Source organism: Bombina bombina, chromosome 1, assembly GCF_027579735.1.
Source record: "Bombina bombina isolate aBomBom1 chromosome 1, aBomBom1.pri, whole genome shotgun sequence".
NCBI lineage: Eukaryota > Metazoa > Chordata > Amphibia > Anura > Bombinatoridae > Bombina > Bombina bombina.
The window spans coordinates 516,354,331-516,379,263 of record NC_069499.1 but is presented as its reverse complement, the minus strand read 5'-3'; the positions used below and the strand labels follow the sequence as shown (position 1 = coordinate 516,379,263).

General features: G+C 39.8%; 1 protein-coding gene across 1 annotated transcript in view; it reads left to right on the top strand.

The window, feature by feature from the left end:
• The window catches only part of HIBCH (3-hydroxyisobutyryl-CoA hydrolase), a gene marked incomplete in the record, with an annotated part of 371,527 nt that overhangs the window by 184,389 nt on the left and 162,205 nt on the right, over positions 1–24,933 (top strand).

The window sequence follows — 24,933 nt, the reverse complement described above, 5'->3', positions numbered from 1 at the left end:
TTCATTTTATTGCGTCATTCTTGGCGCGGACTTTTTTGGCGCCAAAAAAATTTCTGTTTCCGGCGTCATACATGTCGCCGGAAGTTGCGTCATTTTTGACGTTTTTTTGCGCCAAAGGTGTCGGCGTTCCGGATGTGGCGTCATTTTGACGCCAAAAGCATTTAGGCACCAAATAATGTGGGCGTCTTTTTTGGCGCTAAAAAAATATGGGCGTCACTATTGTCTCCACATTATTTAAGTCTCATTATTTTGTGCTTCTGGTTGCTAGAAGCTTGTTCTATGGCATTTTTTTCCCATTCCTGAATTTGATCAATTTTGCTTTATATGTTGTTTTTTCTATTACATATTGCAAGATGTCCCACGTTGAAGCTGAGTCAGAAGATACTTCTGGAAAATCCCTGCCTGGTGCTGGAGCTACCAAAGCTAAGTGTATCTGCTGTAAACTTTTGGTATCTGTTCCTCCAGCTGTTGTTTGTACTGTTTGTCATGACAAACTTGCTAATGCAGATAATATTTCCTTTAGTACTGTTACATTACCTGTTGCTGTTCCGTCAACATCTAATACTCAGAGTGTTCCTGATAACATAAGAGATTTTGTTTCTAAATCCATTAAGAAGGCTATGTCTGTTATTCCTCCTTCTAGTAAACGTAAAAAGTCTTTTAAAACTTCTCATTTTTCAGATGAATTTTTCATTCTGATTCTGATAATGGTTCTTCTGGTTCAGAGGATTCTGTCTCAGAGGTTGATGCTGATAAATCTTCATATTTATTTAAAATGGATTTTATTTGTTCTTTACTTAAAGAAGTCCTAATTGCATTAGAAATTGAGGATTCTAGTCCTCTTGATACTAAATCTAAACGTTTAGATAAGGTTTTTAAATCTCCTGTAGTTATTCCAGAAGTTTTTCCTGTCCCTGGTGCTATTTCTGAAGTAATTTCCAGGGAATGGAATAATTTGGGTAATTCTTTTACTCCTTCTAAACGTTTTAAGCAATTATATCCTGTGCCATCTGACAGATTAGAATTTTGGGACAAAATCCCTAAGGTTGATGGGGCTGTCTCTACTCTTGCTAGCGTACTACTATTCCTACGGCAGATGGTACTTCCTTTAAGGATCCTTTTGTCAGGTACTTGTTGGAATGTATACACCTTTAAGTAAATCTTACATAAGCCTACTCCTCCCCCATCCACCTGCCAATTAATTCGTTTGAGTTACTGACCACGCTACCTTGATGCAGGCTCTCCTAACGCTCTGCATAGGAAAGATTTACCAAGCTTCAAGTTTACCTTACTATTGCACTCTTAAGTGCTTTCCTCTCCAGAACATACCTAAGAACTATAAGGGGTTATTTAACAGACGGCATCCTATCTCGGCATTACAAGTTATATCTGCCACTTCAGGATCGCTGCAGATTCAACAGCCGTATCCACATATCATCTACAACTTAACCGCTGACAAAGAAGCTGCGTTACCTACAACCTGTGTTAATACTTCCAGCTACCTTGCTTGCAGCCGCTACCAGTCTCTCTCTCTCTGCCTCCAGCCGTCCGCTCTCAGTGCGCTCAGCGTGCACACAGCCTGTCAGTGGTTCCAGCGTTCTCATTGGTCACAACGCACACACCCTCCACAGACGCTGCAGCTACAGCTTCAAGCACCTCTCCTCTCTCAGCACAACGGACGCACTTGTTAAATCTCTCCTACTACAGTCTTGTACTGGACTAATGCCCGCTCCTTGAGGAATACTTCCACTATCTCCTAGCAGCTAACTAAGGCATCTAGCCACTGAACTGTAACCTAACTTGTCCGTACCTGCTAATACTGTAAAAGCTCAACCTACCGGCACATTACAGTTAACACCACCTAACAGCTGCTCACTTGCTTAGTGCTGCTCTACTATCAGAGACAACCTCTCCTGTAACAAGATATCAGGAGTCTCCCCACATACCTTCTCTTCTACTTCCATTCTCGGTCTGCAGTTGAGATCCACTGTATACAGAACTTACCTTACAGACAACCTGACACCTTTAGATAGGAAAATTGAATCCTTTCTAAGAAAAGCTTACTTGTGTTCAGGTAATCTTCTTAGACCTGCTATATCTTTAGCGGATGTTGCTGCAGCTTCAACTTTTTGGTTAGAAGCTTTAGCGCAACAAGTAACAGATCATACTTCTCATAGCATTATTATTCTTCTACAACATGCTAATAATTTTATTTGTGATGCCATCTTTGATATCATTAGAGTTGATGTCAGGTATATGTCTCTAGCTATTTTAGCTAGAAGAGCTTTATGGCTTAAAACTTGGAATGCTGATATGTCTTCTAAGTCTACTCTGCTTTCCCTTTCTTTCCAGGGTAATAAATTATTTGGTTCTCAGTTGGATTCTATTATCTCAACTGTTACTGGAGGGAAAGGAACTTTTTTACCACAGGATAAAAAATCTAAAGGTAAATTTAGGTCTAATAATCGTTTTCGTTCCTTTCGTCACAACAAGGAACAAAAGCCTGATCCTTCATCCTCAGGAGCGGTATCAGTTTGGAAACCATCTCCAGTCTGGAATAAATCCAAGCCTTTTAGAAAACCAAAGCCAGCTCCCAAGTCCACATGAAGGTGCGGCCCTCATTCCAGCTCAGCTGGTAGGGGGCAGATTACGTTTTTTCAAAGAAATTAGGTTCAATTCCGTTCACAATCTCTGGATTCAGAACATTGTTTCAAAAGGGTACAGAATTGGCTTCAAGATAAGGCCTCCTGCAAAGAGATTTTTTCTTTCCCGTGTCCCAGTAAACCTAGCGAAGGCTCAAGCATTTCTGAAATGTGTTTAAGATCTAGAGTTGGCTGGAGTAATTATACCAGTTCCAGTTCTGGAACAGGGGCTGGGGTTTTATTCAAATCTCTTCATTGTACCAAAGAAGGAGAATTCCTTCAGACCAGTTCTGGATCTAAAAATATTGAATCATTATGTAAGGATGCATATCTGCATATTCCGATTCATCCAGATCACTATCAGTTTCTGAGATTCTCTTTTCTAGACAAGCATTACCAGTTTGTGGCTCTACCGTTTGGCCTAGCTACAGCTCCAAGAATTTTTACAAAGGTTCACGGTGCCCTTCTGTCTGTAATCAGAGAACAGGGTATTGTGGTATTTCCTTATTTGGACGATATCTTGGTACTTGCTCAGTCTTCACATTTAGCAGAATCTCATACGATTCGACTTGTGTTGTTTCTTCAAGATCATGGTTGGAGGATCAATTTACCAAAAAGTTCATTGATTCCTCAGACAAGGGTAACCTTTTTAGGTTTTCAGATAGATTCAGTGTCCATGACTCTGTCTTGGACAGACAAGAGACGTCTAAAGTTGATATCAGCTTGTCGAAACCTTCAGTCACAATCATTCCCTTCGGTAGCTTTATGCATGGAAATTCTAGGTCTTATGACTGCAGCATCAGACGCGATCCCCTTTGCTCGTTTTCACATGCAACCTCTTCAGCTCTGTATGCTGAACCAGTGGTGCATGGATTACACAAAGATATCTCAATTAATATCTTTAACACCGATTGTACGACACTCTCTGATGTGGTGGACAGATCACCATCGTTTAGTTCAGGGGGCTTCTTTTGTTCTTCCGACCTGGACTGTAATTTCAACAGATGCAAGTCTGACAGGTTGGGGAGCTGTTTGGGGGTCTTTGACAGCACAAGGGGTTTGGGAATCTCAGGAGGTGAGATTACCGATCAATATTTTGGAACTACGTGCAATTTTCAGAGCTCTTCAGTCATGGCCTCTTCTAAAGAGAGAATCGTTCATTTGTTTTCAGACAGACAATGTCACAACTGTGGCATACATCAATCATCAAGGAGGGACTCACAGTCCTCTGGCTATGAAGGAAGTATCTCGAATTCTGGTATGGGCGGAATCCAGCTCCTGTTTAGTTTCTGCGGTTCATATCCCAGGTATAGACAATTGGGAAGCGGATTATCTCAGCCGCCAAACGTTACATCCGGGCGAATGGTCTCTTCACCCAGAGGTATTTCTTCAGATTGTTCAAATGTGGGGACTTCCAGAAATAGATCTGATGGCCTCTCATCTAAACAAGAAACTTCCCAGGTATCTGTCCAGATCCAGGGATCCTCAAGCGGAAGCAGTGGATGCATTGTCACTTCCTTGGAAGTATCATCCTGCCTATATCTTTCCGCCTCTAGTTCTTCTTCCAAGAGTAATCTCCAAGATTCTGAAGGAATGCTCGTTTGTTCTGCTGGTAGCTCCAGCATGGCCTCACAGGTTTTGGTATGCGGATCTTGTCCGGATGGCCTCTTGCCAACCGTGGACTCTTCCGTTAAGACCAGACCTTTTGTCGCAAGGTCCTTTTTTCCATCAGGATCTCAAATCCTTAAATTTAAAGGTATGGAGATTGAACGCTTGATTCTTAGTCAAAGAGGTTTCTCTGATTCTGTGATTAATACTATGTTACAGGCTCGTAAATCTGTATCTAGGGAGATATATTATAGAGTCTGGAAGACTTATATTTCTTGGTGTCTTTCTCATCATTTTTCCTGGCATTCTTTTAGAATTCCGAGAATTTTACAATTTCTTCAGGATGGTTTGGATAAAGGTTTGTCTGCAAGTTCCTTGAAAGGACAAATCTCTGCTCTTTCTGTTCTTTTTCACAGAAAGATTGCTAATCTTCCTGATATTCATTGTTTTGTACAAGCTTTGGTTCATATAAAACCTGTCATTAAGTCAATTTCTCCTCCTTGGAGTTTGAATTTGGTTCTGGGGGCTCTTCAAGCTCCTCCGTTTGAACCTATGCATTCGTTGGACATCAAATTACTTTCTTGGAAAGTTTTGTTCCTTTTGGCTATCTCTTCTGCCAGACGAGTTTCTGAATTATCTGCTCTTTCTTGTGAGTCTCCTTTTCTGATTTTTCATCAGGATAAGGCGGTGTTGCGAACTTCTTTTAAATTTTTACCTAAGGTTGTGAATTCTAACAACATTAGTAGAGAAATTGTGGTTCCTTCATTGTGTCCTAATCCTAAGAATTCTAAGGAGAGATCATTGCATTCTTTGGATGTTGTTAGAGCTTTGAAATATTATGTTGAAGCTACTAAGAATTTCCGAAAGACTTCTAGTCTATTTGTTATCTTTTCCGGTTCTAGGAAAGGTCAGAAGGCCTCTGCCATTTCTTTGGCATCTTGGTTGAAATCTTTAATTCATCATGCTTATGTCGAGTCGGGTAAAACTCCGCCTCAAAGGATTACAGCTCATTCTACTAGGTCAGTTTCTACTTCCTGGGCGTTTAGGAATGAAGCTTCGGTTGATCAGATTTGCAAAGCAGCAACTTGGTCTTCTTTGCATACTTTTACTAAATTCTACCATTTTGATGTGTTTTCTTCTTCTGAAGCTGTTTTTGGTAGAAAAGTACTTCAGGCAGCTGTTTCAGTTTGAATCTTCTGCTTATAATTTAAACTTTATTTTGGGTGTGGATTATTTTTCAGCGGAATTGGCTGTCTTTATTTTATCCCTCCCTCTCTAGTGACTCTTGCGTGGAAAGATTCTCATCTTGGGTAGTCATTATCCCATACGTCACTAGCTCATGGACTCTTGCTAATTACATGAAAGAAAACATAATTTATGTAAGAACTTACCTGATAAATTCATTTCTTTCATATTAGCAAGAGTCCATGAGGCCCACCCTTTTTTGTGGTGGTTATGATTTTTTTGTATAAAGCACAATTATTCCAATTCCTTATTTTTTATGCTTTCGCACTTTTTTCTTATCACCCCACTTCTTGGCTATTCGTTAAACTGATTTGTGGGTGTGGTGAGGGGTGTATTTATAGGCATTTTGAGGTTTGGGAAACTTTGCCCCTCCTGGTAGGAATGTATATCCCATACGTCACTAGCTCATGGACTCTTGCTAATATGAAAGAAATGAATTTATCAGGTAAGTTCTTACATAAATTATGTTTTTTTCTACCTTAATTCCGATTGGCTGATAGAATTCGGAATTGAAGGGAAGCCATCTTTGATGACGTCACTTAAAGGTACTGTCATTTAGTGTTAGTCATTGGATGGAAGAGGATGTCTTGAAGATGGACCCGCTCCGCTCTGGATGGATGAAGATAGAAGATGCCGTCTGGATGAAGACTTCTGGCCGTCTGGAGGTCCTCTTCTGCCCGGATTGGATGAAGATTTCTGCCCGTCTGGAGGACCACTTCTGCCCGGTTGGGTGAAGACTTCTCAAGGTAGGGTGATCTTCAAGGGGTTAGTGTTAGGTTTTATTAAGGGGGGATTGGGTGGGTTTTAGAGTAGGGTTGGGTGTGTGGGTGGTGGGTTTTAAAGTTGGGGTGGTATTGTATTTTTTTTTACAGGTAAAAGAGCTGATTACTTTGGGGCAATTCCCCGCAAAATGCCCTTTTAAGGGCTATTTGTAATTTAGTATAGGGTAGGGATTTTTATTATTTTGGGGGGCTTTTTATTTTATTAGGGGGATTAGATTATGTGTAATTAGTTTAAAAATCTATTTTAAACTAATTACACCTAATCTATTTTATTATTTTCTGTAATTTAGTGGGGGGGTTTTGTACTTTAGTTTATTTAATTTAATTGTAATTAATTGTAGTTAGTTTAGGTAATTTATTTAATGATAGTGTAGTGTTAGGTGTAATTGTAACTTAGGTTAGGATTTATTTTACAGGTATATTTGTATTTTAACTTTGAAGTTATTAAATAGTTAATAACTGTTTAATAACTATTGTACCTAGTTAAAATAAATACAAAGTTGCCTGTAAAATAAAAATAAACCCTGAGATAGCTACAATGTAACTATTAGTTATATTGTAGCTAGCTTAGAGTTTATTTTATAGGTATTTAGTTTTAAATAGGAATAATTTAGTTAATAATAGTAATTTTATTTAGATGTATTTAAATTATATTTAAGTTAGGGGGGTGTTAGGGTTAGACTTAGGTTTAGGGGTTAATATATTTATTATAGTGGCAGCGACGTTGGCGGCGGCTGATTAGGGGTTAATAAGTGAAGTTAGGTGGCGGCGACATTGGGGGTGGCAGATTAGGGGTTAATAAATGTAGTTAGGTTGTGGTGACATTGGGGGCGGCAAATTAGGGATTAATAAATATAATGTAGGGTTTGGCGATGTTGGGGGCAGCAGATTAGGGGTTCATAGAGATAATGTAGGGTTCGGCGGTGTCTGGAGCGGCAGATTAGGGGTTTATAATATAATGCAGGTGTAGGCAATGTCGGGGGCGGCAGATTATGGGTTAATAAGTGTAAGATTAGGGGTGTTTAGACTCGGGTTCATGTTAGGGTGTTAGGTGTAGACATAAAATGTATTTCCCCATAGGAATCAATGGGGCTGCGTTAGAAGCTGAACGCTGCTTTTTTGCAGGTGTTAGACTTTTTTTCAGCCGGCTCTCCCTCATTGATTCCTATGGGGAAATCGTGCACGAGCACGTTTAGCCAGCTCACCGCTACCGTAAGCAGCTCTGGTATTACAGTGAGATGTGGAGCAAAATTTTGCTCTCCGCTCACTTTTGTGAGGCTAACGCCGGGTTTGTAACAACCTGTAATACCAGCGTTGTTTGTAGGTGAGCGGTGAGCTGAAACTGCTCGTTAGCCCCGCACACCATTACCGACAAAAACTCATAATCTAGGCGACAGTTAGTTAAATAAACCTTTTACCTCTGTAATTACCTTGTATCTAAGCCTCTGCAAACTGCCCCCTTATTTCAGTTCTTTTGACGGACATCCATTTTAGCCAATCAGAGCTGGCTCACCTGAATTCCACATGCGTGAGCACAGTGTTGTCTATATGACACACATGAACTAACACCCTAGTGTCAATTAGACAACACTGTCAAAATGCCCTGAGAGAAGAGGCGGCCTTCAAGGGCTTAGAAATTAGCATATGAACCTCCTAGGTTTAGCTTTCAACTAAGAATACCAGAGAACAAAGCAAAATAGATGATAAAAGTAAATGGGAAAATTGTCTTAAGTTTTAAGAGTGTAAAAAGTTGCACTAATCATAGCAGTAGAGGAGACTTAATTTGTGCCTTGTTGGTTTGTGTTGTTTCTTATCTGATCTGTGCAATAAAATTTATATTGTTGTCACATGATGTAGAGAGTGATTCGATGTGATGTCTTTGCAAGAAGTATTGAGTAAAAATCAATGTGGTCTTCAGGGGCTGGTCAACTTGTTATTGTGACAAGGCTTATTTCAGAGTATGGTTTTGAAGTATATGGGTATATGTTCCTCTTTGAAGAATAAGAAGAAATACCAAGCAGTTACTGTTGTGGCAGAGCATAAGGTGAGAAATACAGGGCTGAAGGGTAGATTTGTATACCTTCACTATAAAGATGTTATTGAAGTCCAAATGAGCTGATTAACTTGCTAAGAGAAGACATTATAATGGAGGAGAGGGGGTCAGAACATAACCTTGAGGTTCCTCAATATAAAGTGGAAAATGAAACAATGAGGCACCATAGAAGGAAAGAAAAATCTGTGTATACAGTCATCTACAGTTCCAGTTGCTATTTCATACTGTCTTCCTGCAACCTTTCCTTAGCTACAGCATACCACAAACTATCAGATGGTGAGTCATAGTAACATAGTAACATAGTAACATAGTAGATAAGGTTGAAAAAAGACTGAAGTCCATCGAGTTCAACCTATACAAATCTAAAATACCTTCAAAAAGCTCCAGTTAAGCTTAAATAACCCCATTAAAATGTGACCCATTTAATACTAGCAATCATATCCATGAATTTTGTTTATATACAGAAATGTATCCAGACTATTTTTAAATGTATCTATGGTATTGGCATTCACTACCTCCTTTGGTAACGAGTTCCACAATTTTATTGCTCTTACAGTGAAAAAACATTTCTGTTGCAGGAGATTAAATCTCCTTTCCTCGAACCTTAAATTATGACCTCGTCAGAAACAATTTTCTTGGAATAAACAGAGCTTCTGCCATCTCTGTATATGGGCCTTGAATATATTTATATAAAGTAATCATGTCACCTCTCAAGCGCCTTTTTTCTAAAGAAAACAGACCCAGTTTGGCTAGCCTCTCCTCATAGGTTAATTTCTCCAATCCCCTTATTAGCTTTGTGGCCCTTCTCTGAACTTTTTCTAGTTCTGCAATATGTTTTTTTAGCAATTGGTCCCCAGAACTGCACTCCAAACTCAAGCTGAGGTCTTACCAGGGCTTTATATAATGACAGAATTATGCTTTCCTCCCTTGAATCAATGCCTCTTTTAATACATGCTAGTATCTTATTAGCCTTTGAAGCCGCTGCCCTGCATTGTACACCCATCTTTAGCTTGTTATCTATTACTACTCCCAAATCCCTTTCCTCCTGTGTTTGGCTAAGTCTTGTCCCATTTGAAAAATACATAGCCTGCTTATTTTTACTTCCAAAATGTAGAACCTTGCATTTTTCTGTATTAAATCTCATTTTCCATTCACTTGCCCATAGTTCTAATTTTAGCAAATCCCTTTGTAAAGAGAGTTCGTCCTGCTCTGACCTAATGACCTTACTTAACTTAGTATCATCTGCAAAAATAGAGATGTCGCTATTTAATCCTTGCTCCAAGTCATTTATAAAAATATTAAAAAGAACAGGGCCCAGTACTGATCCCTGGGGGACGCCACTGATTACCTTTGTCCAATCTGAGTATGATCCATTTACTACTACTCGTTGCTCCCTATCTTTTATCCAGTTATTTATCCATGAGCTAACATTTTCAGCTATTCCCAGTCCCTTAATTTTGTGCATTAATCTCTCATGTGGCACTGTATCAAATGCCTTTGCAAAATCTAAGTATATCACATCAACTGATTCCCCTTTATCTATATTTTTACTTACTTCCTCGTAGAATCTAATTAGATTAGTTTGACATGATCTATTTCTCCTAAAGCCATGCTGATTAGAACTCATAATCTTGTTTACACGAATATGATCATCAATATAATCCCTTATATAATCCCTTCAAATATCTTCCTCACTATTGATGTCAGACTAACTGGTCTATAGCTTCCTGGATCATCCCTGCTTCCCTTTTTGAAGAGTGGCACCACATCAGCTTTACGCCAATCCTGGGGTACCATGCCTGAGGATAATGAGTCTTGAAAAATTAAGAGTAAAGGTTTGTCTATAACAGTTCTAAGTTCCCTTAACACCCTTGGGTGTATTCCATCTGGGCCTGGAGTTTTATTTACCTTAATATTTTCCAGTTTTTTCCTGATATCCACTAAACAAAACCCAGTTAGTGGTATGGACTGGCATGTTCTATTCTGTTCCAAAGTATTATTCAATGGTTCCTCTCTTGTGTATACTGAAGAAAAAAACTGGTTTAGTACCTCAGCCTTCTCCCTGTCATTATTTATCATGCTACCCTCCACGCATTTTAATGCACCTATATTATCCTTATTAGATTTTTTGCTATTTATGTACTTAAAGAACCTTTTAGGGTTAGATTTAGAATCCTTGGCAATTAATTTTTCATTTTCAATTTTTGCTAATTTGATTGCTTTTTTGCATGCTTTGTTACATTCCATATAAATATTGTATGCTGAGTCTGTACTATTTTCTTTTAATAATTTAAATGCCCTACGTTTTTTCCTAATTTCTCTTAACACATTTTTATTTAGCCATAACGGCTTTGTTTTTTTATTTTTATAACCATATGGTATGTGTTGATATGTATATTTATTTAACACATTTTTATTAGAAAATACATTGTCCCAATTTATATTATTTAATGATTTCCTTAAATCGTTGAATTTTGCTTTCTTGAAATTAAAAGTCTTAGTTAAGCCTTTAAAACACAGCATATGAAAAGAGATTTCAAATGTGACCATGTTATGATCACTGTTACCCAAATGTTCTTTAACTTCTATGTTTGATATTATATCTGTATTGTTTGATAGCACTAAATCCAATATAACTTTACTCCTAGTTGGCTCCTCTATTAATTGTGACAAGAAGTTATCCCTGAGAACATTTAAAAATCTATCCCCCTTAGCTGAATTACTAGTTTCATTGGCCCAGTTTATATCAGGATAGTTAAAATCTCCCATAATTACAGCACTGTTATTAACAGCCTTATCTATTTGGATAAGTACAGGGAGTGCAGAATTATTAGGCAAATGAGTATTTTGACCACATCATCCTCTTTATGCATGTTGTCTTACTCCAAGCTGTATAGGCTCAAAAGCCTACTACCAATTAAGCATATTAGGTGATGTGCATCTCTGTAATGAGAAGGGGTGTGGTCTAATGACATCAACACCCTATATCAGGTGTGCATAATTATTAGGCAACTTCCTTTCCTTTGGCAAAATGGGTCAAAAGAAGGACTTGACAGGCTCAGAAAAGTCAAAAATAGTGAGATATCTTACAGAGGGATGCAGCACTCTTAAAATTGCAAAGCTTCTGAAGCGTGATCCTCGAACAATCAAGCGTTTCATTCAAAATAGGTAACAGGGTCGCAAGAAGCGTGTGGAAAAACCAAGGCGCAAAATAACTGCCCATGAACTGAGAAAAGTCAAGCGTGCAGCTGCCAAGATGCCACTTGCCACCAGTTTGGCCATATTTCAGAGCTGCAACATCACTGGAGTGCCCAAAAGCACAAGGTGTGCAATACTCAGAGACATGGCCAAGGTAAGAAAGGCTGAAAGACGACCACCACTGAACAAGACACACAAGCTGAAACGTCAAGACTGGGCCAAGAAATATCTCAAGAATGATTTTTCTAAGGTTTTATGGACTGATGAAATGAGAGTGAGTCTTGATGGGCCAGATGGATGGGCCAGTGGCTGGATTGGTAAAGGGCAGAGAGCTCCAGTCCGACTCAGACGCCAGCAAGGTGGAGGTGGAGTACTGGTTTGGGCTGGTATCATCAAAGATGAGCTTGTGGGGCCTTTTCGGGTTGAGGATGGAGTCAAGCTCAACTCCCAGTCCTACTGCCAGTTTCTGGAAGACACCTTCTTCAAGCAGTGGTACAGGAAGAAGTCTGCATCCTTCAAGAAAAACATGATTTTCATGCAGGACAATGCTCTATCACACGCGTCCAAGTACTCCACAGCGTGGCTGGCAAGAAAGGGTATAAAAGAAGAAAATCTAATGACATGGCCTCCTTGTTCACCTGATCTGAACCCCATTGAGAACCTGTGGTCCATCATAAAATGTGAGATTTACATGGAGGGAAAACAGTACACCTCTCTGAACAGTGTCTGGGAGTCTGTGGTTGCTGCTGCACGCAATGTTGATGGTGAACAGATCAAAACACTGACAGAATCCATGGATGGCAGGCTTTTGAGTGTCCTTGCAAAGAAAGGTGGCTATATTGGTCGCTGATTTGTTTTTGTTTTGTTTTTGAATGTCAGAAATGTATATTTGTGAATGTTGAGATGTTATATTGGTTTCACTGGTAAAAATAAATAATTGAAATGGGTATATATTTGTTTTTTGTTAAGTTGCCTAATAATTATGCACAGTAATACTCACATGCACACACAGATATCCCCCTAAAATAGCTATAACTAAAAACAAACTAAAAACTACTTCCAAAACTATTCAGCTTTGATATTAATGAGTTTTTTGGGTTCATTGAGAACATGGTTGTTGTTCAATAATAAAATTAATCCTCAAAAATACAACTTGCCTAATAATTCTGCACTCCCTGTAGTTGAGTTTCCTCCGGGTCAGTAATGTTGGGAGGCTTGCAGCATGTTCCTAGTAATATTTTTTTAGGATTTTCCCCCCACTCTTTATTTCAACCCACAGGGTCTCTACATTGTCACTTGTATCATAAATATCTTCCCTTATTGTAGGTTTAAGGTTAGGTTTAATATACATGCAGATTCCTCCACCCCTTTTATTATTCCCGTCCCTTCTAAATAATGTATACCTCTCTAAGTTAACTGCCCAGTCATGTGAATCATCCCACCAAGTTTCAGTTATACTGATAACATCATAGTCCTCTTCTGCAACTAAGAGCGTCAGCTCCCCCATTTTACCTGTCCTGCTTCTTGCATTTGTTGTCATACATTTAATTTTCATGTGCTTTCTGCTGCTACTTGGTGTGCTTTCCTCTATACTTTCTAATGTGACATTTCTTAAGTCATCCCTTCTTTGAGATATTAAGGGAGTGACATATTCACAGACTGATCTCTCTGTTCTATTGTGTTCTAACTGACCCTCCCCCCTTTGCCTAGTTTAAAAGGTTCTCTAAACGTGCTACCATCCTTTCCCCCAACACACCTGCACCCATGTCATTCTGGTGCAATCCATCCTTACTGTACAAATTGTACCCTAGTGAAAAATCAGTATTCTAAAAAGTCAAACCCCTCATTTTTACACCATGTTTTTAGCCATGAATTAACAGACCTTAACTCCTTCTGCCTTACTGAGTTAACACACGGCACTGGTAATATCTCAGAAAATATTACTTTGGAGGTCCTTGCTTTAAGCTTGCTACCTAACTCCCTGAAGTCATTTTTTAGGACTCTCCATCTCCCACCGATTCCTTCATTAGTACCAATATGCACCATGACTGCAGGATCAGACCCACATCCCTCTAACAATCTATCAATATGTTCCACAATATGCCTAACACGAGCCCCTGGAAGACAGCAAACTGTTCTATGTAAAGGGTCTGGATGACAAATTACCCTATCAACCTTCCTAATAATAGAGTCTCCTACCACCAACATCTGCCTCTGGCCCTGACTTGTATGCCCCTCTTCCATGACCGAAGGACTGCCCACCATAGTATGCTCCTCTTCCACAGCTAAAGGACTGTTCACTATACTAGGCAACACAGCCCTATCTGCCACTGCCACCCCTGAACTGATATCCCCAACATCTTCACTTAATCTGGCAAATCTATTGGGGTATACCAGCTCAGAACTGGCCTGTCTCTTCCGCTTACCTTTACTTCGCCCTCTAACTGTGACCCAGCTACATCCTGGAGTCTCCTCATCTGAATTCTCCCCATTCCCACTGCTGGAACCATTAACAACCAGCTCAGTCCTATCCATTTCCCTTTCAAGTGTCTGAATTTCATGTAGTGTTGCAATTCGTTCCTCCAGATCCCCAATACGAGTTTCTAAAGAGACAATATGCTCACACTTGCCACAAACATATAATCCCCGAAGCGACTGCTCCAGTGATGCAAACATGTGGCAAGCTGTACACTGAATGAGATTCTCACACATTCTTAATAAAAGGTTTAACTTAAAAGTATAAAATAAATATATTTCCCGTTGGTTACCCCAAAACCTTGTTTGCCTAACTACCTTGGTTAGCTAACTATTATACTTAAACAGACAATGTTACTTTAACAGATAATCAATACAGCAAGCCTGAAAGAGCAAGCTTCCAGAGTAAATTTGCTAAATTTATAGTCTAGCTAGGCCCAAACAGCTGAAAAAAAAATCCCACCCCTAATTACCCACGCAGGAAACAAGAAAAAAATAAAATAAAAAAAATGGATAGATACAAACCAACAAACAGTTATTTTGTTTTATAAAATGCAACCCTTGCAAAGTAAAATATTTATAAATTAGCTTTGTAAGCTAACTATTATACTTAAACAGACAATGTTACTTTAACAGAGAATCAATACAGCAAGCCTGAAAGAGCAAGCTCCCAGAGTAAATGTGCTAAATTTATAGTCTAGCTAGGCCCAAACAGCTGAAAAAAAAATCCCACCCCTAATTACCCACACAGGAAACAAGAAAAAAAAAAAAAAAAAAAAAATGGATACAAGCCAACAAACAGTTATTTTATTTTATAAAATGCAACCCTTGCAAAGTAAAATATTTATAAATTAGCTTTGTAAGCTAACTATTATACTTAAACAGACAATGTTACTTTAACAGAGAATCAATACAGCAATCCTGAAAGAGCAGAGTCCACAAGACATTATGTGTGGGAATTGGGAAATTCCCATACTGACCACTAGGAGGAGGGTAAAGGCATCTCAACACGCCAGAGCTTTAAATCCCCCCCCCACTTCCCATGATTCTCAACCTTTTTCTTTTGCCTCCTTGATGAGGAGTGAGGTGAAAGTTTTATCCTGGAAGGTAATATTTTTCTTCTAGCTATTTTTGTTTTGTCTTGCAAACCTCCTTTTCTGATTTTTGGCAGGATAAGCCTGTTCTTTGCACTAGCTATTCTTGTCTTACTAAGGTAGTATGTACAGATACTATCAATCAGTAAATTGATTTTTGTCCAACTCCTTAGAACTCTAAAAAGTGCCTTCAACACAATTTGTATGTGGAAGCCATAAAATATGTTTTCTTCCCTTTTTGTTCATTTTTCTGGGCCTTGCAAAGGTAAGAAAGCTAAGGCTGTTACTTTAGCAGCATGGCTTAAAACTTTAATTCGCAATGCTTATTTGGTCACTCGGAAGACTCCCCATGAGCACATTATTGCTCATTCCACTAGAGAGGTTGCCACTTCTTGGGCCTTTCACAATGAGGCTTTTATTGATCAGATTTGCAACACAGCAACTTAGTCTTCTTTGCATTTTTTTTTTAAGTTTTATCACTTTGATGTGTATGCTTCTTCCAAGGCTGCTTTTGAACCAAACATTCTGCAGGTCGTAGTGCTCATTAATAACATCCTACCTTCACTGTTGGCCTCCAATTTCATGGAGGTTTTGTGTACTTCACTGCTTGGGTATTGAATCCCACACATGATGATTTGTGGACTCTCACCATCTGATGAACGAAAAACAACATTTCTTTCATGATGGTGGGAGTCCCAGAGCCCCACCCATTCTTTTTGTTCTGGTTGCAACAGTACTTGTTTTGCATTTCTTTGCCAGGCTTTATCTTTCCTGCTTTTCTACCTGGCTATATATATGACTGAGGATCATGGGAAGTGAGAGGGATTTAAAGTTCTGTGTGTTGGGGTGTCTCTTGGTTTCTCCTAGTGGCCTGGCGGGGAATTTGCCACATGTGATAACTCGTTGACTCTGATCATCATGAAATAAATTAATTTATCAGGTCAATTTTGTTAATTCTGTGGCTGGAAAAACACAGAGAGTCAAAGGCAGATAAGAATAAGGGCCAGAGGCAAAACACAAAGTTGAGTGTTCTAGAATTATGAGAGATGGCAACACAAGCAAGGTCAGGGACAAGCCAAATCAAAATATAGAATCACAACAGTACAGCTGATACTGGATCTGAGGCACAGACAAATATAAATTCAATGCTAGGGCACAGAGAGGAACTGCCTTTTATAGCAGGTTCATTTCAAATCTTAAGCAAAAAGGTGTGTAGTGGATGTTCTGGAAATAGTAGGCAGATCCCAGACAATGACAGGAAAGTTAACTAAACCCTATAGTGGCACATGGCATGAGTAACAGGTCAAAACCCTCTATGGCATGTTTGTGGCAGCCACTCTAATACATACATAGATTTAAATATTAATAATTCAGATTACATTTTCTCTTAATTATTTATATAATTATCATGAAAAGGACAAAAAAAATATGCATGTTCCTCATGTTGATATTGACGAACAGTTATGAATATGTTTGATGTGGATCAAACAAACCATGGAGAATCAGACCCTATATATCCCGCCAGTTCTTAACTATAACATCAGTAAATACAAATAGATTGATTTAATATAAATCTTTGTATTTCAGGACCAAATTATTACACGTGCTTCTATACTTTTGTCCCATGAGTGGCTTGCAAAATAGTTTAATGTATTTATTGAGTTTGTTAAAAAAAGTAACCAACTCCACGGCATATTCCCAGGCATGTCTTCTCTATGTTGGAGACACTGCGGAGGGATTGCCACTCTTTACCACATCTGGTGGTCTTGCCTACTCATAAGATCTTATTGGGATAACATCATAACCTGCATCAACTCTACTTTAGGGACTACATTGGAACTAAATCCTTCTATGATACTATTAAATAATATCCAAAAATGACATGCCAATATCGCAAGAAACTATTTAAATGTATGATAAACAGGGGCAAACGTTTAATCCTCCAATTCGGGGGGGGGGGGGGGAACAAGTCCCTACATTCACATTATGGCTCCAAGAGATAGACTATGTCTTGTCCTTAGAAAAAATCCACTATAGCTTCATAGTCAAGCAGGACTTTATTTTAGACATTATATACTGTACATCTGGGAACAGAAAACACGTAAGGTAACATTTGACAAGGTGATCTTTCCCCAACACAAGCGCTAGTGTTACCAAGATAATGAGTAGCAAGTAGAACTAAAACCAACTAACACATTCATCACATTCTTTTATTTTCTTACAATGTTCCAAGCAGGAGTATTTTTTTATTATAATTTTAATTTTAATATTGGATTACAAACCAAGTTTTTGACATATTTTGTTTTATTATTTTGTCTCCTTGTTTTCAAACCTGGAATTGCTTAACTTCCAGATACATTTACCCATAGTTATAAGATAATTGTAAATAGACATACAACTCAAAAAAGTAGTGCTGAAACCTGTATTAGGTAACAATTACTGCCTTATAAAAGTAACATGAGAAATAAATCACAGAATCACAGAAAATTACATATCCCCATACATACACACAATTGTTTATTAAATAAACAAAGTCATACCAGCCACACTATTAAAAATACTTAAAGGGACATGAAACACTTTTTTTTTCTTTCATGATTTAGAAAGAGCAAGCCGTTTTAAATAACTTTCTAACGGCTAGATTTGGAGTTTTGTCGGTAACGACCCGAAAAGCTAAAGCCGGCTTTTTTCTGGCCGCACCATAAAAATAACTCTGGTATTGAGAGTCCACATAAAGGCTGCGTTAGGCTCCAAAAAAGGAGCGTAGAGCATATTTAATGCAGCTTCAACTCTCTATACCAGAGTTGCTTACGCAAGCGGCCAGCCTCAAAAACGTGCTCGTGCACAATTCCCCCATAGGAAACAATGGGGCTGTTTGAGCTGAAAAAAAACCTAACACCTGCAAAAAAGCCACGTTCAGCTCCTAACGCAGCCCCATTGTTTGCTATGCGGAAACACTTCCTACGTCTGCACCTAACACTCTAACATGTACCCCGAGTCTAAACAACCCTAACCTTACACTTATTAACCCCTAATCTGCCGCCCCCGCTATCGCTGACCCCTGCATATTATTATTAACCCCTAATCTGCCTCTCCGTAAACCGCCGCTACTTACATTATCCCTATGTACCCCTAATCTGCTGCCCTAACATCGCCGACCCCTATATTATATTTATTAACCCCTAATCTGCCCCCCACAATGTCGCCTCCACCTGCCTACACTTATTAACCCCTAATCTGCAGAGCGGACCTGAGCGCTACTATAATAAAGTTATTAACCCCTAATCCGCCTCACTAACCCTATAATAAATAGTACTAACCCCTAATCTGCCCTCCCTAACATCGCCGACACCTAACTTCAATTATTAACCCCTAATCTGCCGACTGGAGCTCACCGCTATTCTAATAAATGTATTAACCCCTAAAGCTAAGTCTAACCCTAACACTAACACCCCCCTAAGTTAAATATAATTTAAATCTAACGAAATTAATTATCTCTTATTAAATAAATTATTCCTATTTAAAGCTAAATACTTACCTGTAAAATAAATCCTAATATAGCTACAATATAAATTATAATTACATTGTAGCTATTTTAGGATTAATAGCTATTAAATAGTTAAGAACTATTTAATAGTTACCTAGTTAAAATAATTACAAAATTACCTGTAAAATAAATCCTAACCTAAGTTAGAATTAAACCTAACACTATACTATCATTAAATTAATTAAATAAAATACCTACAATTACCTACAATTAAACCTAACACTACACTATCAATAAATAAATTAAATACAATTCCTACAAATAACTACAATGAAATAAACTAACTAAAGTACAAAAAATAAAAAAAGAACTGTTACAAAAAAAAAAAAATATTTACAAACATAAGAAAAATATTACAACAATTTTAAACTAATTACACCTACTCTAAGCCCCCTAATAAAATAACAAAGACCCCCAAAATAAAAAATGCCCTACCCTATTCTAAATTACTAAAGTTCAAAGCTCTTTTACCTTACCAGCCCTGAACAGGGCCCTTTGCGTGGGCATGCCCCAAGAAGATCAGCTCTTTTGCCTGTAAAAAAAAACATACAATACCCCCGCCCCAACATTACAACCCACCACCCACATACCCCTAATCTAACCCAAACCCCCCTTAAATAAACCTAACACTAAGCCCCTGAAGATCATCCTACCTTGTCTTCACCTCACCAGGTATCACCGATCCGTCCTGGCTCCAAAATCTTCATCCAACCCAAGCGGGGGCTGGCGATCCATCATCCGGTGGCTGAAGAGGTCCAGAAGAGGCTCCAAAGTCTTCATCCTATCCGGGAAGAAGAGGCGATCCGGACCGGCAACCATCTTGATCCAAGCGGCATCTTCTACCTTCATCCGATGACGACCGGCTCCATCCTGAAGACCTCCACCGCGGACCCATCTTCTTCCGGCGATGTCCAACTGAAGAATGACGGTTCCTTTAAGGGACGTCATCCAAGATGGCGTCCCTCGAATTCCGATTGGCTGATAGGATTCTATCAGCCAATCGGAATTAAGGTAGGAATATTCTGATTGGCTGATGGAATCAGCCAATCAGAATCAAGTTCAATCCGATTGGCTGATCCAATCAGCCAATCAGATTGAGCTCGCATTCTATTGGCTGTTCCGATCAGCCAATAGAATGCGAGCTCTATCTGATTGGCTGATTGGATCAGCCAATCGGATTGAACTTGATTCTGATTGGCTGATTCCATCAGCCAATCAGAATATTCCTACCTTAATTCCGATTGGCTGATAGAATCCTATCAGCCAATCGGAATTCGAGGGACGCCATCTAGGCCCCTAGTACTTCTAGCGCGCCAATGCTTATTACCATGCAACAATTGACGGCTGTAATGGATAACTCCATAGCAAATATTTTATCCAAAATGCCTGCATATCAGAGAAAGCGCGATTGCTCTGTTTTAAACACTGAAGAGCAGGAGGGCGCTGATGATAATTGTTCTGTCATACCCTCACACCAATCTGAAGGGGCCATGAGGGAGGTTTTGTCAGATGGGGAAATTTCAGATTCAGGGAAAATTTCTCAACAGGCTGAACCTGATGTTGTGACATTTAAATTTAAATTAGAACATCTCCGCGCACTGCTTAAGGAGGTGTTATCTACTCTGGATGATTGTGACAACTTGGTCATTCCAGAAAAATTATGCAAGATGGACAAGTTCCTAGAGGTTCCGGTGCACCCCGACGCTTTTCCTATACCCAAGCGGGTGGCGGACATAGTGAATAAGGAGTGGGAGAAGCCCGGCATACCTTTTGTTCCCCATCCTATATTTAAGAAATTATTTCCTATGGTCGACCCCAGAAAGGACTTATGGCAGACAGTCCCTAAGGTCGAGGGGGCAGTTTCTACTCTAAACAAGCGCACTACTATTCCTATTGAGGATAGTTGTGCTTTCAAAGATCCTATGGATAAAAAATTGGAGGGTTTGCTTAAAAAGATTTTTGTACAGCAAGGTTACCTTCTACAACCCATTTCGTGCATTGTTCCTGTCACTACAGCAGCGTGGTTCTGGTTCGAGGAACTAGAAAAGTCGCTCAGTAGAGAGACTCCATATGAGGAGGTTATGGACAGAGTTCACGCACTTTAGTTGGCTAACTCTTTTATTTTAGATGCCGCTTTGCAATTAGCTAGATTAGCGGCGAAAAATTCAGGGTTTGCAATTGTGGCGCGCAGAGCACTTTGGCTAAAGTCTTGGTCAGCGGATGTATCATCCAAGACAAAATTGCTTAACATCCCCTTCAAGGGTAAAACTCTCTTTGGACCAGAATTGAAAGAGATTATCTCAGACATCACTGGGGGAAAGGGCCACGCCCTCCCACAAGATAGGCCTTTCAAGGCCAAGAATAAGTCTAATTTTCGTTCCTTTCGCAATTTCAGGAACGGACCGGCCTCTAATTCTGCATCCTCTAAGCAAGAGGGTAATGCTTCACAGTCCAAACCAGCCTGGAAACCGATGCAAGGCTGGAACAAGGGTAAGCAGGCCAAGAAGCCTGCTACCGCTAACAAAACAGCATGAAGGAGTAGCCCCCGATCCGGGACCGGATCTAGTGGGGGGCAGACTCTCTCTCTTTGCTCAAGCTTGGGCAAGAGATGTTCAGGATCCATGGACGCTAGAAATAGTTTCTCAGGGTTATCTTCTGGAATTCAAGGAACTACCCCCAAGGGGAAGGTTCCACATGTCTCACTTATCCTCAAACCAAATAAAGAGACAGGCGTTCTTACATTGTGTAGAAGACCTGTTAAAGATGGGAGTGATACACCCAGTTCCAATGACGGAACAAGGAATGGGTTTTTACTCAAATCTGTTCGTAGTTCCCAAAAAAGAGGGAACCTTCAGACCAATTCTGGATTTAAAGATCCTGGAAACCATTCGAACGATTCTACCCACTATCCAGGAAGGTCAATTTATGACTACCGTGGATCTAAAGGATGCGTACCTACATATTCCTATCCACAAAGAACATCATCAGTTCCTAAGGTTCGCCTTTCTGGACAAACATTACCAGTTTGTGGCCCTCCCATTCGGATTAGCCACTGCTCCAAGGATTTTCACAAAGGTACTCGGGTCCCTTCTAGCGGTTCTAAGACCGAGGGGCATTGCAGTAGTACCATACTTGGACAACATTCTAATACAAGCGTTGTCCCTTTCAAAAGCAAAGGCTCATACAGACATCGTTCTGGCCTTTCTCAGATCTCACGGATGGAAGGTGAACATAGAAAAAAGTTCTCTGTCTCCGTCATCAAGAGTTCCCTTCTTGGGAACAATAATAGATTCCTTAGAAATGAGGATTTTTCTGACAGATGTCAGAAAGTCAAAACTTCTAAGCGCTTGTCAAGTTCTTCATTCTGTTCCACGTCCTTCCATAGCTCAGTGCATGGAAGTAGTAGGGTTGATGGTTGCAGCAATGGACATAGTTCCTTTTGCGCGAATTCATCTAAGACCATTACAACTGCGCATGCTGAAACAGTGGAATGGGGACTATACAGACTTGTCTCCAGTGATTCAAGTAGATCAGAAGACCAGAGATTCACTGCGTTGGTGGCTAACCCTGGGCCACCTATCCCAGGGAATGAGCTTCCGCAGACCAGAATGGGTCATTGTCACGACCGACGCCAGTCTAGTGGGCTCTGGCGCGGTCTGGGAATCCCTGAAAGCTCAGGGACTATGGTCTCGGGAAGAGTCTCTTCTCCCGATAAACATTCTGGAACTAAGAGCGATATACAATGCTCTCAGGGCTTGGCCTCAGCTTGCAAAAGCCAGATTCATAAGATTCCAATCAGACAACATGACGACTGTTGCATATATCAATCATCAGGGGGGAACAAGGAGTTCCCTGGCGATGAAAGAAGTGACCAAAATAATACAATGGGCGGAGGATCACTCCTGCCATCTATCTGTGATCCACATCCCAGGTGTGGAAAACTGGGAAGCGGATTATCTGAGTTGTCAGACATTCCATCCGGGGGAGTGGGAACTCCACCCGGAGATCTTTGCCCAGTTGACTCAATTATGGGGCATTCCAGACATGGATCTAATGGCGTCTCGTCAGAACTTCAAGGTTCCTTGCTACGGGTCCAGATCCAGGGATCCCAAGGCGACTCTAGTGGATGCACTAGTAGCACCTTGGACCTTCAACCTAGCTTATGTGTTCCCACCGTTTACTCTCATTCCCAGGCTGGTAGCCAGGATCAAACAGGAGAGGGCCTCTGTGATCTTGATAGCTCCTGCGTGGCCACGCAGGACTTGGTATGCAGACCTGGTGAATATGTCATCGGTTCCACCATGGAAGCTACCTTTGAGACAGGACCTTCTTGTTCAGGGTCCATTCGAACATCCAAATCTGGTCTCCCTCCAGCTGACGGCTTGGAGATTGAACGCTTGATTCTATCAAAGCGTGGGTTTTCAGATTCTGTGATAGATACTCTGGTTCAGGCCAGAAAACCGGTAACTAGAAAGATTTACCATAAAATATGGAAAAGATATATCTGCTGGTGTGAATCCAAGGGATTCCCATGGAATAAGATAAAAATTCCTAAGATTCTTTCCTTTCTGCAAGAAGGTTTGGATAAAGGATTATCTGCGAGTTCTCTAAAAGGACAGATTTCTGGTTTATCTGTCTTACTACACAAACGGCTGGCAGCTGTGCCAGATGTTCAAGCATTTGTTCAGGCTCTGGTTAGGATCAAGCCTGTTTACAGACCTTTGACTCCTCCCTGGAGTTTAAATCTAGTTCTTTCAGTTCTTCAAGGGGTTCCGTTTGAACCTCTACATTCCATAGATATTAAGTTGTTTTCTCTTGTTAAGTGTATCCAGTCCACGGATCATCCATTACTTATGGGATATTAACTCCTCCCCAACAGGAAGTGCAAGAGGATTCACCCAGCAGAGCTGCTATATAGCTCCTCCCCTAACTGCCATTACCAGTCATTCTCTTGCACCCAACGACTAGATAGGATGTGTGAGAGGACTATGGTGATTATATTTAGTTTTATACCTTCAATCAAAAGTTTGTTATTTTATAATAGCACCGGAGTGTGTTATTCCTTCTCTGGTAGAATTTGAAGAAGAATCTACCTGAGTTTTTACTATGATTTTAGCCGGCGTAGTTAAGATCATATTGCTGTTTCTCGGCCATCTGAGGAGAGGTAAACTTCAGATCAGGGGACAGCGGGCAGATTAATCTGCAAAGAGGTATGTAGCAGCTTATTATTTTCTGACAATGGAATTGATGAGAAAATTCTGCCATACCGATATAATGTAAACTCAGCCTTAAATGCAGTAGCAGCAACTGGTATCAGGCTGTCATGTATGTATATTTTACACTTCAGTATTCTGGGGAATGGCACTTCACTGGAATTATACTGTGTGCATAAGACTTTAGCCTAATTTGCAGGGACTGGCAACAGGCTCTTTAATAACACTTAATTTATGTTAAACGTTTTTTGCTGGCATGTAAAATCGTTTCATTTTCTGAGGTACTGGGTGAATAAAATGTTTTGGGCATTATTTTTTCCACTTGGCAGTTGTTTTATTTAATTTATGACAGTTTACTGATCTCTCTCACTGTTGTGTGTGAGGGGGAGGTCAAAAAATTCAGTCAGAAGCTCATTGTATTTCCTGCATGATCCGGTTCATCTCTACAGAACTCAGGGGTCTTCAAAACTTGTTTTGAGGGAGGTAATCATTCACAGCAGAGCTGTGAGATTGTAGTTGACTGTGATAAAAAACGTTTATTTCTGTAACTTTTTTTTTTCTTTTCTGCTATCAGGGTTAGTTATCCTTCGCTAATGGGAACAAGCCTTTGCTAAAATTGTGTTTTTTACAAAGATTTGATGCTATAACCTTTCAGTTTATTAACTTTCAACTGTCATAACTCTTTATGTGCTTCTTATAGGCACAGTACGTTTTCATATTATAGTAAATTACTTGAAAAGTATTTCCAAGTTGCTAGTTTATTTGCTAGTGTGTTAAACATGTCTGATTCAGAGGAAGACATCTGTGCTATATGTGCTAATGCCAAAGTGGAGCCCAATAGAAATTTATGTACTAACTGTATTGATGCTACTTTAAATAAAAGTCAATCTGTACAAATTGAACACATTTCACCAAACAACGAGGGGAGAGTTATGCCGACTAACTCGCCTCACGTGTCAGTACCTGCATCTCCCGCTCGGGGGGTGCGTGATATTGTGGCGCCGAGTACATCTGGGCGGCCATTACAAATCACATTACAGGATATGGCTACTGTTATGACTGAAGTTTTGGCTAAA